The following is a 13,424-nucleotide window of genomic DNA, read 5'->3' as shown; positions in this document are numbered from 1 at the left end:
GAAAACGCTCATAATATAATCTATTTTTTTTTCTCTAAAATACTTTTCCACCTTGGGGCTTATTTATTTTATGGGGAAAAAGGGGGGTTATTATAAATAACACTCCACCTTAGCAGGGCCTTCAAGGGAGGGGGATATAGGACTTGAGTTTCCATGTGGGAAAGATCCAAAGTTTCCAGGTAGCATCAAGACCCTGTGTGTCTACTGGGATTGTGGAAAGGGGGGGGGGGATATTGAAGCCTTTAGCAAGGAGTGGATTGTGACGAAGGAATGGCACAGAAAACAAACCCGTGTCTGGTATATAGTAGATACTCGGTAAAAAGTTTGTCGATTGAATAAGTGAGAAAAGAGACCTTGCATTAGGGCAGTTCTATTTTCTCTGTCCCTGGAGGAATGCGTATGGGGATCTCTGCCACCATTCCATCCACTGTTTCTACTGCCAGTAATCTGGCATCAAAGGAAATGGATGCTCCGTGGTTGAGTCAAGTAGTTGAGTTTTCTTTTCTTTTTTTTTTTTAAAGATTTTATTTATTTATTTGACAGAGACAGCCAGCGAGAGAGGGAACACAAGCAGGGGGAGTGGGAGAGGAAGAAGCAGGCTCACAGCAGAGGAGCGTGATGTGGGGCTCGATCCCATAACGCCGGGATCACGCCCTGAGCCGAAGGCAGACGCCCAACCGCTGTGCCACCCAGGTGCCCCAAGTAGTTGAGTTTTCTGACCACCTCACTATACCTTCATGAAAGTCATATCCAGCCAAACCAAATCAGCAATGCCACACGTAACTGCAAGTGGAATTACATGTGGGTGGGATGGCTAGCTTGTTATACATCTTTCCAAGTGTATTTATTCAAAGAGCAATTCCCTCTACTGAAAACGTCACTTTGAAAATGTAGGCTAATATGTGAGCATGCATACACACATACCCACGCTCACCCCAGAAATATAATGGGTAAAAAAGTGTTTTCTGTATGTACAGCAACCACAAAAGGAATTCAAAACATTTTAAAATTAAAGATGAGACTTTCCTTCAAATTAATCATTAATCCACTTTTGTAGATGTGTGATTTATTTTCTGGAAAATGAAAGGAAAAGGGTCAATAACCCAGGTTTGTAGAATTTATATTTTATGTATTATCATTATCATTACTACTACCACTACTCCTACTACTATTATTGTATCAAAGGCTAAAGGGAACAACGTGGCCTTGAGTAAAATACAATCACTTCCTTGGAACATAACTGATCCTCCCTAGACAGCTGGAAAAGGAGTGCATCTCAAAACTCATCAATTTTTTATGAAGCCGCTCTAAGGAGCTTTTGTAACAGTACTGTTCCCACCCAACAGCCTGGTACTGACCCAGCCCCTGTACCAGGGATATCCTTTTTGCCTTGGGGCTCATCACCACTCCCTAGTTTGAACAAGCCAAAGTCCTTTTCCTTTGAAGGGTGCATTTCTGTCAAAGCTGTTTATTCTTGCTGCCAAAGGATTCCCTTCTATGGAGAATCTTGTCCCCAAAATAGCGTTTCTCATTTTCCTCTATGAAACCAAAAAAGAAAGGGAGTGGGGAAAAAAAAGCCTTGTCTCCACTGAACATAATTATTTTTTTACAATAAATGCCTTTTTAAATGAAGTTATTTAAAATCACACCAAGTCCTAGACAGTTTTGAAGCATGAGACTTAGAATATAATTTAAATGAAGTTTCTTTAAATCTGGAGGGAAAATTTTTAATTAAATTAATTTCTAGAGAGTCTATAATCTCTTTGACAGCCATTAAAAAGTATCAAAAGACTTCATTACAAAATATTCTCTCCGTTGGCAGTTTCATCTCCTATTATTACAATCCGTTTTAAAAATCCATCATTTGGGGCGGTAGTGGGGCATAGGTCAAATATCTGGAAATGAGATTATTTTTCTACAAAATCATTTATAAAGAAAAAATATCTTAATAAGGATACTTTTGCAGATGAAAAGCAAAAGTGGTCTCTAGTTCACATGAAAATAAAGCATTTCTTGGGGTGAACCCAAGGACTGACAAAGACCACTTTCAAAAATAACCCCTTATTAACACTGACTTCCCTATTAAGCTCTTAATTTTCTATCATTTATCACTGACTGAAAGACAACATCAATTGTTTTTGCAAAGATTAGGTCATATATTTTCTGAGCCTCTTTTTATTAAAATCTATTATTTTTTTTGAGACTTTCACATTTAAAAAATTCTTATCTGTATGTCAAATTTCTGGAGGAAGATATTTGTATCATATATGACAAAAACTTGGTATCCTTTATGTAATATGACAGTGTATTCTTAATAAAAATGGTATACACCTGGGGCGCCTGGGTGGCTCAGTCGGTTAAGCATCTGTCTTCGGCTCAAGTCATGATCCCAAAGTCCTGGGGTGGAACGCTAAGGCAGGTTCTCTGCTTACCAGGAAGTCTGCTTCTCCCTCTGCCTCTGTCCTCCCCCAACCCTCTCCATTCGTGCTTTGCTCTCTCTCAAATTTAAAAACAAAACAAATTCTTAAAAAAAAAAAAAGATACATCCTTACCGAAAAATTAGATAAAGTAGGGTAAGAACAGATAATTCGCTAATGAAGAAACACAAATGTCTAATAACTATTTGGGAAAAAAAGTTTAACCTTATAAAACAATAAATACAATTATCTCTGTGTCAAAGAGACAAAAATTTAGTATGAATAATAATCATTATTTGTGGCACAAGGAAATTTACACTCTGATGGAAGTGTTCAAAAAATCTTTCTGAAGGGCAATTTGAAAATTTGTATAAAAGTCTCAAAAAATGTGATCCAAAAATTCTATTCACAGGAGTGTAATATAAGGAAAGAATGAGACAGGCATGCAGAGTATACAGGGGTATGTTTATCACAGCAATGTTTCTATCACAGAAAAATTGGAAACAACCTAAATGCCCAATAATGGGAGATTGGTTATATTAAATATCATACCCCTAAAATGGAATCGCATGTAGCTATCAAGACAATGCTACTGATGCATGTTTATTCACATGGAAGCTGATCATGATATATTTTGTTGAGTGAATAGTAACTGGAGTCAGATTGCCTTGGTTTCAATTCCGTACCTGCAGCTTATTAGCTAGGTGACTTTGGGCAAGTTGTTTAATTTCTCTGCAACTCAGTTTTCCCATCTATGACGTTAAGAAAATAGTAAATCCCACCTGACAGGGCTGTTGGGAAAACACAGATGTTAGACTGTGCCTGGCAAGTGATAAATGTTCAGTAGATGTCAGCTACTGCTGCTACTACTAGAACGACACATTTTCATGATCTAAAATATACATGTATTAAAAAGCTTTGGAATATAATATTTCACAATATTTTGATGTGAAGACAGATGTCTCCCGTGGGGTAAGACGTGATTTAAAAAATAATAAATCTGTATTTAAAAAATACTGTTTGCTTATAAAATAAATAATAAAAGGTTAAAACACATCTTTAGCACTCCTACTAATTAACCTCAGAGAAAGGAGCCAGTTTAGCTGTAATCCACGTTGGTAAAGCAGTAGTTAGATTTTTCCCATGACACTTATGACTGATGTGGCTCATACTGGAAACAATGAAGGGGGGGCAGGGAAACCGGCAAATTTCTCCAGTAAGAAATAGGCAAAAAACTAATTATCTTCAAAACAAAATTAACTATCATCCAGAATTCCAATTTATTGACTTAATAAAATAAAACCAAAGTCAAAAAAACCAAAGTCAAAAAATCCAGCATAATTTTAATTACTATCTCTTCCACTTGCTACCTCCAAATTACTTTTATTATGAGTTGGGCTGCTGCCAAACAAGCCATGTATAAAAATCAGGTTCTCATTTGACAGCACAGGGAGAACTGCTCATACCTAAGAGCTTCCTAATGTCTTTACTGATGCAAACAAAAAAAGAAATGGTGCTAGAACTCATACAGGAATTCAGCAAAGTGGCAGGATATAAAATCAATGCACAGAAATCTGTTGTATTTCTATATACTGAGACAGAAGAAAAAGAAATTAAGGAGTCAAACCATAAGATACCTAGGAATAAACCTAACCAAAGAGGCGAAGGATCTGTACTCAGAAAACTACAGGACACTCATGAAAGAAACTGAGGAAGACACAAAGAAATGGAAACATGTTCCATGCTCATGGATTGGAAGAACAAATACTGTTAAAATGTCTATGCTATCTAGAGCAATCTATACATTCAATGCAATCTCTATCAAAATACCATCAGCTTTTTTCACAGAGCTGGAACAAACAATCCTAAAATTTGTATGGAACCAGAAAAGACCATGAATAGCCAAAGGAATGTTAAGAAAACCAAAACCGGAGGCATCACAATTCCAGACTTCAAGCTTTATTACAAAGCTGTAATCATTAAGACAGTATGGTACTGGCACAAAAACAGGCACATAGATCAATGGAACAGAATAGAGAACCCAGAAATGAACTCTCAACTCTATGGTCAACTAATCTTTGACAAGGCAGGAAAGAATATCCAATGGAAAAAATAATGTCTCTTTAACAAATGGTGTTGGGAAAATTGGACAACCACCTGCAGAAGAATGAAACTGGACCATTTCCTTACACCATACACAAAAGTAGACTCAAAATGGATGAAAGACCTAAATGTGAAACAGAACCCATCAAAATCGTAGAGGAGAACACAGGCGGCAACCTCTTCAACATCGGCCACAGCAACTTCTTGCTAGACATGTCTCCAAAGGCAAGGGAAAAAAAGGCAAAAATGAACTATTAGGACTTCATCATGATAAAAAGCTTTTGCACAGCAAAGGAAACAGTCAACAAAACCAAAAGACAACCGACAGAATGGGAGAAGATATTTGCAAATGACATATCAGATACAGGACTAGTATCCAAAATCTATAAAGAACTTATCAAACTCAACACCCAAAGAACAAATAATCTAACCAAAAAATGGGCGGAAGACATGAACAGACATTTCTCCAAAGAAGACATGCAAATGGCCAACAGACACATGAAAAAATGCTTAACATTACTCGGCATCAGGGAAAGACAAATCAAAACCACAATGAGATACCACCTCGCACCAGTCAGAATGGCTAAAATTAACAAGTCAGGAAAACGACAGATGTTGGCGAGGATGCGGAGAAAGGGGAACCCTCTTACATTGTCGGTGGAAATGCAAGCTGGTACAGCCACTCTGGAAAACAGTATGGAGTTTCCTCAAAAAGTTGAAAATAGAGCTACCCTATGACCCAGAAATTGCACTAGGTATTTACCCCAAAGATACAAACGTACTGATTCAAAGGGGCACCTGCACCCCAATGTTTTATAGCAGCAATGTCCACAATAGCCAAACTATGGAAAGAGCCTAGATGTCCACTGACAGATGAATGGATAAAGATGTGGTATACGTGTACAATGGAATACAACTCAGCCATCAAAAAAAAAAGAAAGAAAAGAAAAGAAAAGAAATCCTGCCATTTGCAATGATGTGAATGGAACGAAAGGGTAGAATGCTAAGTGAAATAAGTCAATCAGAGAAAGACAATTATCATATGATCTCACTCATATGTGGAATTTAAGAAACAAAACAGCAGATCATGGGGGAAGAGAGGAAAAAATAAAACAAGATGAAATCAGAGAGAGAGACAAACCATAAGAGACTCTTAATCATAGGAAACAAACTGAGGGTTGCTGGGTTGGGGGAAGGGGTAACTGGGTGATGGACATTGGGGAAGGTGTGTGATGTAATGAGCGCTGGGTATTATATCAGACCGATGAATCACTGACCTCTACCTCTGAAACCTCTACCTCTGTATTACACTATATGTTAATTAATTGAATTTAAATTTGAAAAGTGAAAAGAAAAAAAAAAAAAAGAAATGGTGGATTCTTTCAATGTTAAGACCACAATCTACTTTAAGTTCCCCAAAGATTAAATGATTACCATGGTAGTCAAAGTCACCAAACCGAAGAGTAAGTCAGAACTATGACGGAAGATTAAGTTTCTATATTTTGAATACAGCAGATACCCTGTCATTTCCTTTCCCCATTTGTTAACCTAATGTGTGCATTCAATGACAAATGCTAAAAACTTACTGAGAGCTATTCACTGGAATTTATTTTCAGTGGCAAGAACACATATTCTGAGATCACTGCAGTTTTCTCAGGATGAGGCAGCAGTCACGGTTACACAAGAGCAGATACTTGAAACTGTAACCAGTCCCTTACATATTCGTGAATCGATCTGTAGAGTGAAAAGAGGAACACAGAGTTTTCGGGCTTGAAGAGATTTTAGAAATAATGAAACTTGCGCCCTTCATTTTGCTGAGAAGCCTGAGGCTCAGGAAGTGTAAGCGGACTGCCCAAGGAGACATTTAAAAAGTCCTACTTTTATGTTTACTAACCCCGGTATCTTCTTAATGCTTATTTGTTAAGCTAAAATCCGGTTAATTTTTCCCATTGCCTTTGAGATTGGCGAGAGTTACCTCGGCCCACAGCTTTTCAGGAGCATTGTTCAGTAGCCGAAAAGAAGTTAACTAAATAAGGATTTACATCCGTTTATACAAAGAAGCCTTTGGGCATAAGGTCAGGTGATGTCATCTCCTGACGTGTGAATGTGTAAGGCTGAGAAAAGAGTACTCTTCTAAACCTTATCAAGGGAGCTTCTAACGGAGATAAAAGCAGCTGAGACCTGCTTAGACAGCACAATACATTGATAAAGAGAGCCGGAGGGTTTGAGTCTATTCATCTGTCCTTAGCATTGTCCAGCAGACAGGATGCGTTGATGCTGGTCAGAAATATCCTCCAAGGAAAGAAGCCCATTCATAGAACCACCACTTAGCTACCATTTGACTGAATCCTTAGCAGGAGCATCTGCCACTACAGTCTAGCTTCTATTTGCTGAGAGGACCTATGAAGCAGTATGGAGATGCCCTGCCAACTCCCTCCCTGCTTAACAAGATGAGCTGACCCAACACATTCTCTTTTTTTTGCTCAGAAAAGCAAGCATCTGACTTGAAGTTTGATGAATGTCCCAGGAACTTGTGTGTTCCTGATGACTCGGTTCTCTCTGGTTCTAAACTTTCGCTTCTGTTTTAGCCCTGCCCACTTTGCCAGTACTCAACCTTTGGATCCCTGCTTTGGCTTCTTCCTCTAACAACTAGACCTCCACTCAACTGGCTTACTGGTTCCTTGGCTTAATACATCTTCCTGGTATCAGCTTCTCATGGCATTTTAGATGAAGACGCTTTCCTGCAACTCCCACCAGGACAAAGATCTTACTATAACACCTTGTTGTTGTCTGAGGGAACCAATTCCAGTCCCCCCGCAGAGGTCATAGACAGGGAGCAGGGATAGATTCCAATATCTATAACAAACTGAAAAATCAACGTTCCATTTTATAAATTAATCTCTTAACGTTTTATACATTAGGGTACATCAAAGACTTAACTAGTAATAAGGCCTGCTGGGAACCTAACCTGTGCTTTATTTATTTGTTTCTGCCATAGCAAAAAGCCTCCTGTATTTCCCTTCCATCCTTGCCTATTTGAGCACACCAAAGAGGGGTGAACAAAGAGGACTCTCTAGGGTCTAAGCCTTTTTGGATGGGCAATGAAGCTCTGCTTAATGGACCATAACATTCTTCTGTGATATCCTTAAATAGACATTTCCCCAAGAAGACATACAAAATGGCCAACAGAGGGCACCTGCATGGCTCAGTTGGTTAAGTGTCTGACTTTGGCTCAGGTCATGACTTCGGAGTCCTGGGATTGAGCCCTACATCGGGTGACCCACTCAGCAGGAAGTCTGCTTGAGATTCTCCCTCTCCCTCTGCCCCTCCCCTCCACTCATGCTCTTTCTCTCTCAAATAAAATGTTAAAAAAAAAAAAAGACCAACTGACATATGAAAAGATGTTCCACATCACTAATCATCAGGAAAATGCAAATCAAAACCACAATGAGATATCTATCACCTTACACCAGTCATAATGGCTAAAATAAAAAAGACAAGAAATAAGTGTTGGCAAGGATGTGGAGAAAAAACCAACCCTCATGCACTGCTGGTGGGAATGTAAATTGGGATAGCCACTGTGGAAAACAGTAAGGAGGTTCCTCAAAAAATTAAAAATAGAAATATGATATGATCTATTAAATCCACTACTAGGTATTTACTCAAAGAAGATGAAAACACTAATTCGAAAAGATACATACACCCCTATGTTTACTGCAGCATTATTTACAATAGCTGAGATAGGGAAGCAACCTAAGTGTCTACAGACAGATGAAGGGATCAGGAAGATGTGACACACACACATATTCTTATACATACACACACAACGGAATATTATGCAGCCACAAAGAGATGACATCATGTCACTTGCAATACCGTGGATGGACCTAGAGGGTATTATGGTAAATGTAATAAGTAGGTTGAGAAAGACAAACACCGTATGATTTCACTCATATATGGAATCCAAAAAACAAATGAAGAAACAAAAACAGAATCAGACCTATAAACCTATAAATACAGGAAACAAACTGATAGTTGCTAGAGGGAAAGGGGTGGGGGGATGGGCAACATGAAAGAAGGGGTATGAGAGACACAGGCTTCCAGTAATGGAATGAATAAATCACAAGAATAAAAAACACAGTAGAGGAACTATATAGTTAATGGTATTGTAGTAGCGTTGTATGGGGACGGATGGTAGCTACAGTTGTGGTGAGCTTAGCATAAGGCATAAAGAAGTTGAATCACTATGTTGTGCACCTGAAACTAATGCAACATTGTGTGTCAACTGCACTCAAATAGAAATTCAAAAAAACAACAGCTCATCTCTGGTGTGATGAGAGGTGGAAAAGGTTCTTTTGGTTCAGGAGCTTAAAAGAGAAGGAGAAGCATCCAGAAGTTACTGTAAGGGAGAACGTATAGGAGGGGCAAGGGAAAAAGAGGGTCTCCATCCTGACTTTGAGTCAAGCAGAGTTTTTATACTGTGGAAGTGCCAGAAGTGGGGACCAGGACAAGGACCGTCTGCAGGGGCACTGGGACAGTGTCCATACCCTTACTGTGACCAGGACAGGGGACTCATCAGGACTGCCTGTCCCTCTGCCACAATGGAAGTCTCACCCATGTGTGCCCCCATATCCTGACTCACTATTCTTCTGGCTGCCACGTGAGGCGACACCCCAGCAAAGACCCGTTTGAGCCTCAGTGACAGGAACTGCAACTTCTCCAAGGCTGACTCTGTAAGTTCAGCAGGGGGCTTGTGATAAGGGCAAAGAAACAGAGCTGGGGGCTCTCACACAGCATTATATACACTTGGGTATGTGTGTGCTGGGGATAAGAAGAGCGGGCACTCGGACTGAGTCTGTATCGAGCCTACCTTCCATGTGTTAACTTTGCTAGGCTATAATATAGCTTCCAGAAGAAATTCAAAAGGTCTGTTGGTGTCAGGGGTACCATCAGCTGGTCTGAGATCACCCATAGAAAGGTTAAGGGCAATTTCCACTAGGTGAAAAGATCTCTATAAATGAGCCCCTTTCACCTATATTGCCCAAAGCTCATTACTTTTTATATGGACTTTCCAGCAATGACGATAACAAAATACCCAACAGCCTCTGTACGCAGTAAGCCACTTCTTTTCAATTGAATTTGGACTTGGTAATTTGATTTCATTTCAGTACTTATCCAGCTCCCATTTAGTTACCAAGATCAAAGGAGACATTCTACTTTTTTTTTTTTTTGGAGAGAGAGAGCGAGCACGCACGAGTGCCTGTATGCATGCACAGGGTAAGGGTGTATGTGGGGGGGAGAATCTTAAGCAGGCTCCACGCTCAGTGTGAAGCCTGACACAGGGCTCAATCTCAGGACCCCGAGATCATGACCTGAGCCGAAACCAAGAGTCGGAGGCTTAACCTACCGAGCCATGAAGGCAGCCCAGGAGATGTTCTTATACAGACTGATGGTAGATGAAATGTATAAACTGTAAACGTATCAAGTTAAGATGCTTTCTTAGAAAAACAGGAGAGCAACTAATTTCTAGCATGACATAGATTTATTCTTGCAGGTAGACATCTATTTTTATTTCTGAACATCTCAAATTTTTCAGAAGCCCTCATGAGGTAGATAATCTGCAGGCAAACAGTGAAATGCTATTTCCAGATGGTTCACCCACTCGGTACTTTCCTGACTTGCTACAACATCTACACTGTCGGGCATATATACACCATGTCTCCTGGGTGGGCCCAAGGCTCGTAAAAGAAAGGCTAGTTTAAAAGTGGTTTGTGCTAATGATGGATTGAATTCCTGGCTTCATGCTGGTCTCTACTGCCTGTTTTGTGCCATGTGGAAAACAGAGGGTAAAGCTTGGGCCCTGGAGTCAGATCGAGCTGGATCTGCGATTAGAAAACTATGAGCTCTTGGGCACCCTACTTCGCCCTCTCTAAACCTCAGGATTTCTCAACTCTCAAGGCAAATAGTAACAGTTCCCACTTCATAGAGTTGTGAGAGTAAATGAGATCATTAATGGACACCGAATTTAACTGCCCCACACCTCAATAAATGTTAGCTATCACAATAAAAAATATGTAAACATTATTTCAGAGTTCTCAAGGAAGCAAAAAAGAGAGAGGGAAGAAAGAGAGGAGAGAGAATGCCTTTGAAGTTGTATTATTAATCTGATGGAGATTGAAGGACAGATTGAAGAGGGAAAGGAGGAAGAGAAATGGGAGGAAGGAAAAGAGGGATGGAGAAGGAGAGACGGATGACTCAGCTTATGATTCCATGAGTCCAAATCTGCCCATAATTATCGCATAGGTAAATCCCCAAAGGCTTGGGGATTACAAGAGATACGAGGGTCTGCATTCACAAAGCCCTTGTGGCTACAACAAAGCAGCCCTAGTCTATCACGTAAGAGAAGTGTTAAGTCTTGAGTATACACTCTGGTCAAGACAGAACATCCAACTTCCTATTACCCTCTGGTACTAAGAATTGCTTGGGGAATTGTTGGGGTTGGGCAGGTCTAAGATGTCCAGACAAGTAGTCCCCAACGTGGTGGAATGCACCCAAGGAGGTACACAGAATGATTCACTGGGGTATGGGAAGAAAATATCAGAACTTCTAATTTTGTTCACTTTTTAACTCAGCCTTTAAACACTTCTAATTTTTGTTTACATGCTATAAAACATTTACTAAAATACCTAGTATGTTCATAATTTATAAATAAGTTCATAATAATTTACACACACACACACACACACAATTAGAGGCTCATGATGAAGTCTCTGGAGAAACATGACCAAACATTCAGAGAAAACTGGTATAGTACGTTAGGCATGTTTCAAATACTTAGCATGACTTCACGTATACAAAGGTATCACCTCTTTTCTGTCCTTTGTAAGAGTGGGCTACTGTAACCAGAAAAATGGTCTTGGTTGTCAGTCCAAAGGGAGAAGTATTTTGCCAAATAAGAAGAATCTATTATTCCCTCAAACTCTCCTATTATTTGGGCAATAATTCAATCCTAAATGCCCCAGCTCCCTGTGGTCATGCTAATAACCTATCTCAGGTTTTCCGTGTTGCCTAGAACTTAGCTAATATGCTTTCATCACCACTCCTCCTTGCTTTCTACAGAGTTTTAAGAACAGTCTTCCAATTCTGCAGAAATTATGAAATTAACCTAAATAACTGTCAGAGTTGCTGCCAGAGCCAAAGACTGTGTGACCTCAGCATCAAACTACCACTCTTATCTTCCTTTCTGGTTTATCCTCTTGGTGACCAGGGAAGACACAGCAATGACAGGAAGACGGGATGTCTGTGAGCCTGTGAGATCCTGACCCACGCCAGGATCATCATTAGCACAGCAAGTGTCTTTATTTTATTTTTTTAAAGATGAATTTATTATTTATTTTAGAGAAGTGAGAGAGCACGAGTGGCAAGGGCAGAGGGAGAGGAGGAGAGAAGCTCAGACTCCATGCTGAGCGCAGAGCCTGACACGGGGCTCCATCTCACAACCCTGAGATCGGGACCCAAGCGGAAACGGAGAATCAGATGCTTAACCAACTGTGCCACCCAGGCACCTCTCAGCAAGTGTCTTTAAATTAAATGTTTTAAATGTCCTGTTGTTCAAGTAACAGGTTGAGACTCTTACTTTTGCTTTCAATAAAGTTTTAGAGGAAAATTCAACCCACAGAATTCAGAGCAGAAGGACAAAGTCAATAGAGTGAACAGTACAGATGGAAGAAATTGCGTACTGCCTCTCCTGCACCCTCCCCGCGACTTTGGGCAACCACCTCACAACCGAACCTGCCCCCCTCTCATTCAAGGCTTCAGCCATCAAGGTGCCCCACCCCTGATGCATACGACCCAAGCAAAGTCAGGTGCTTGTTGGAAATCTCGGATAGTCTGACGCCAGCACAGGAAGAAAGCGGGAGCTGAGGTAATCAGATGGAGGCACACTCAAGAGCCTGCACATTAGTTCGTGCTGATTGAGGCTTTAAGTTGCCAAGGTTCCTGACCAGCTGTGGGAGAAAGCCAAAGTGGCCTCGGAGTCTTCCTTCCTCTGTCCATGCTCTTGGGCAGTCCCTTCCCACACGGACTCCGAGCTGGAGCACGGGATTTACTTCAGTCAGGAGCAAACAGATCACAAGCAGAAACCTGAAAGGAGCGTGTGTGCTGGGGCTTGCCCTCTTTTGTTGTGCTTGGAACCCCAAGACCATGATGAAGTGAGCGTGCAGGGGGATAAATGACCATGTGGAGGAGAAGCAAGGCACCCTAGCCAACCAGGCACCTGACTGCAGACCCATGAGTGAGCCCCTATGGCAATCAGCTTAGCCTAGCACCGTCCGGGAACCGCTCAAGCTTGCCCAGACTGTGGATATGCAGAACCTTGAGCTAAACAAATGATTGTTGGGGGTGGGGGAGGGTACTAATTTTCAGCGTGGTTTTTATGTAACACAGTACAAGCTGACATACCAACTTCCTGAAGCGTGAATTCTCAGCTTTTCTTCTGATTCTGTAAACTATTATATCCTTAGAATAAATTCCTTTTGCTGTAAGTTAGTAAAGTTGGCTTCTGTTGCTTGCAATCCAAATTATTTAGTAGCCAGGCAGGAGACAGAGGACAAGATCTCTGTAGGAACCATGGGCAGATATAAATTTCTAGAACCTTCCAAACGTGTCTGGCTTTGAGCCAAACTATTTTGTTGCTCCTCTCCACTCTCCCTCATTCTTTTCACAAGGAACTAGAACAGTATTTTTATTGCTTAAACAATACAAGACACATACTTCAAACTCTGGTAAGGTTGGAGGGGAGGAATTTTAAGGCTCTTCTCTGAAGAATCGTCATCTTTGGTCTGGGTCACCCTAGGCAAAAACAGGTGAGATATGGATTGGTTCTGACTGCACTGCCAAGCGGTA

At 40.6% G+C, this 13,424-nt stretch overlaps 1 protein-coding gene across 7 annotated transcripts in view; it reads right to left on the bottom strand.

The window, feature by feature from the left end:
• Positions 1-13,424, bottom strand: part of STON2 (stonin 2) — a 173,771-nt gene that overhangs the window by 17,206 nt on the left and 143,141 nt on the right. The window lies entirely within an intron of this gene.

Source organism: Ursus arctos, unplaced genomic scaffold (genome assembly GCF_023065955.2).
Source record: "Ursus arctos isolate Adak ecotype North America unplaced genomic scaffold, UrsArc2.0 scaffold_25, whole genome shotgun sequence".
Taxonomy (NCBI): domain Eukaryota; kingdom Metazoa; phylum Chordata; class Mammalia; order Carnivora; family Ursidae; genus Ursus; species Ursus arctos.
The sequence above is the reverse complement of the archived record's forward strand: the minus strand, read 5'-3'. Positions and strand labels throughout refer to the sequence as shown.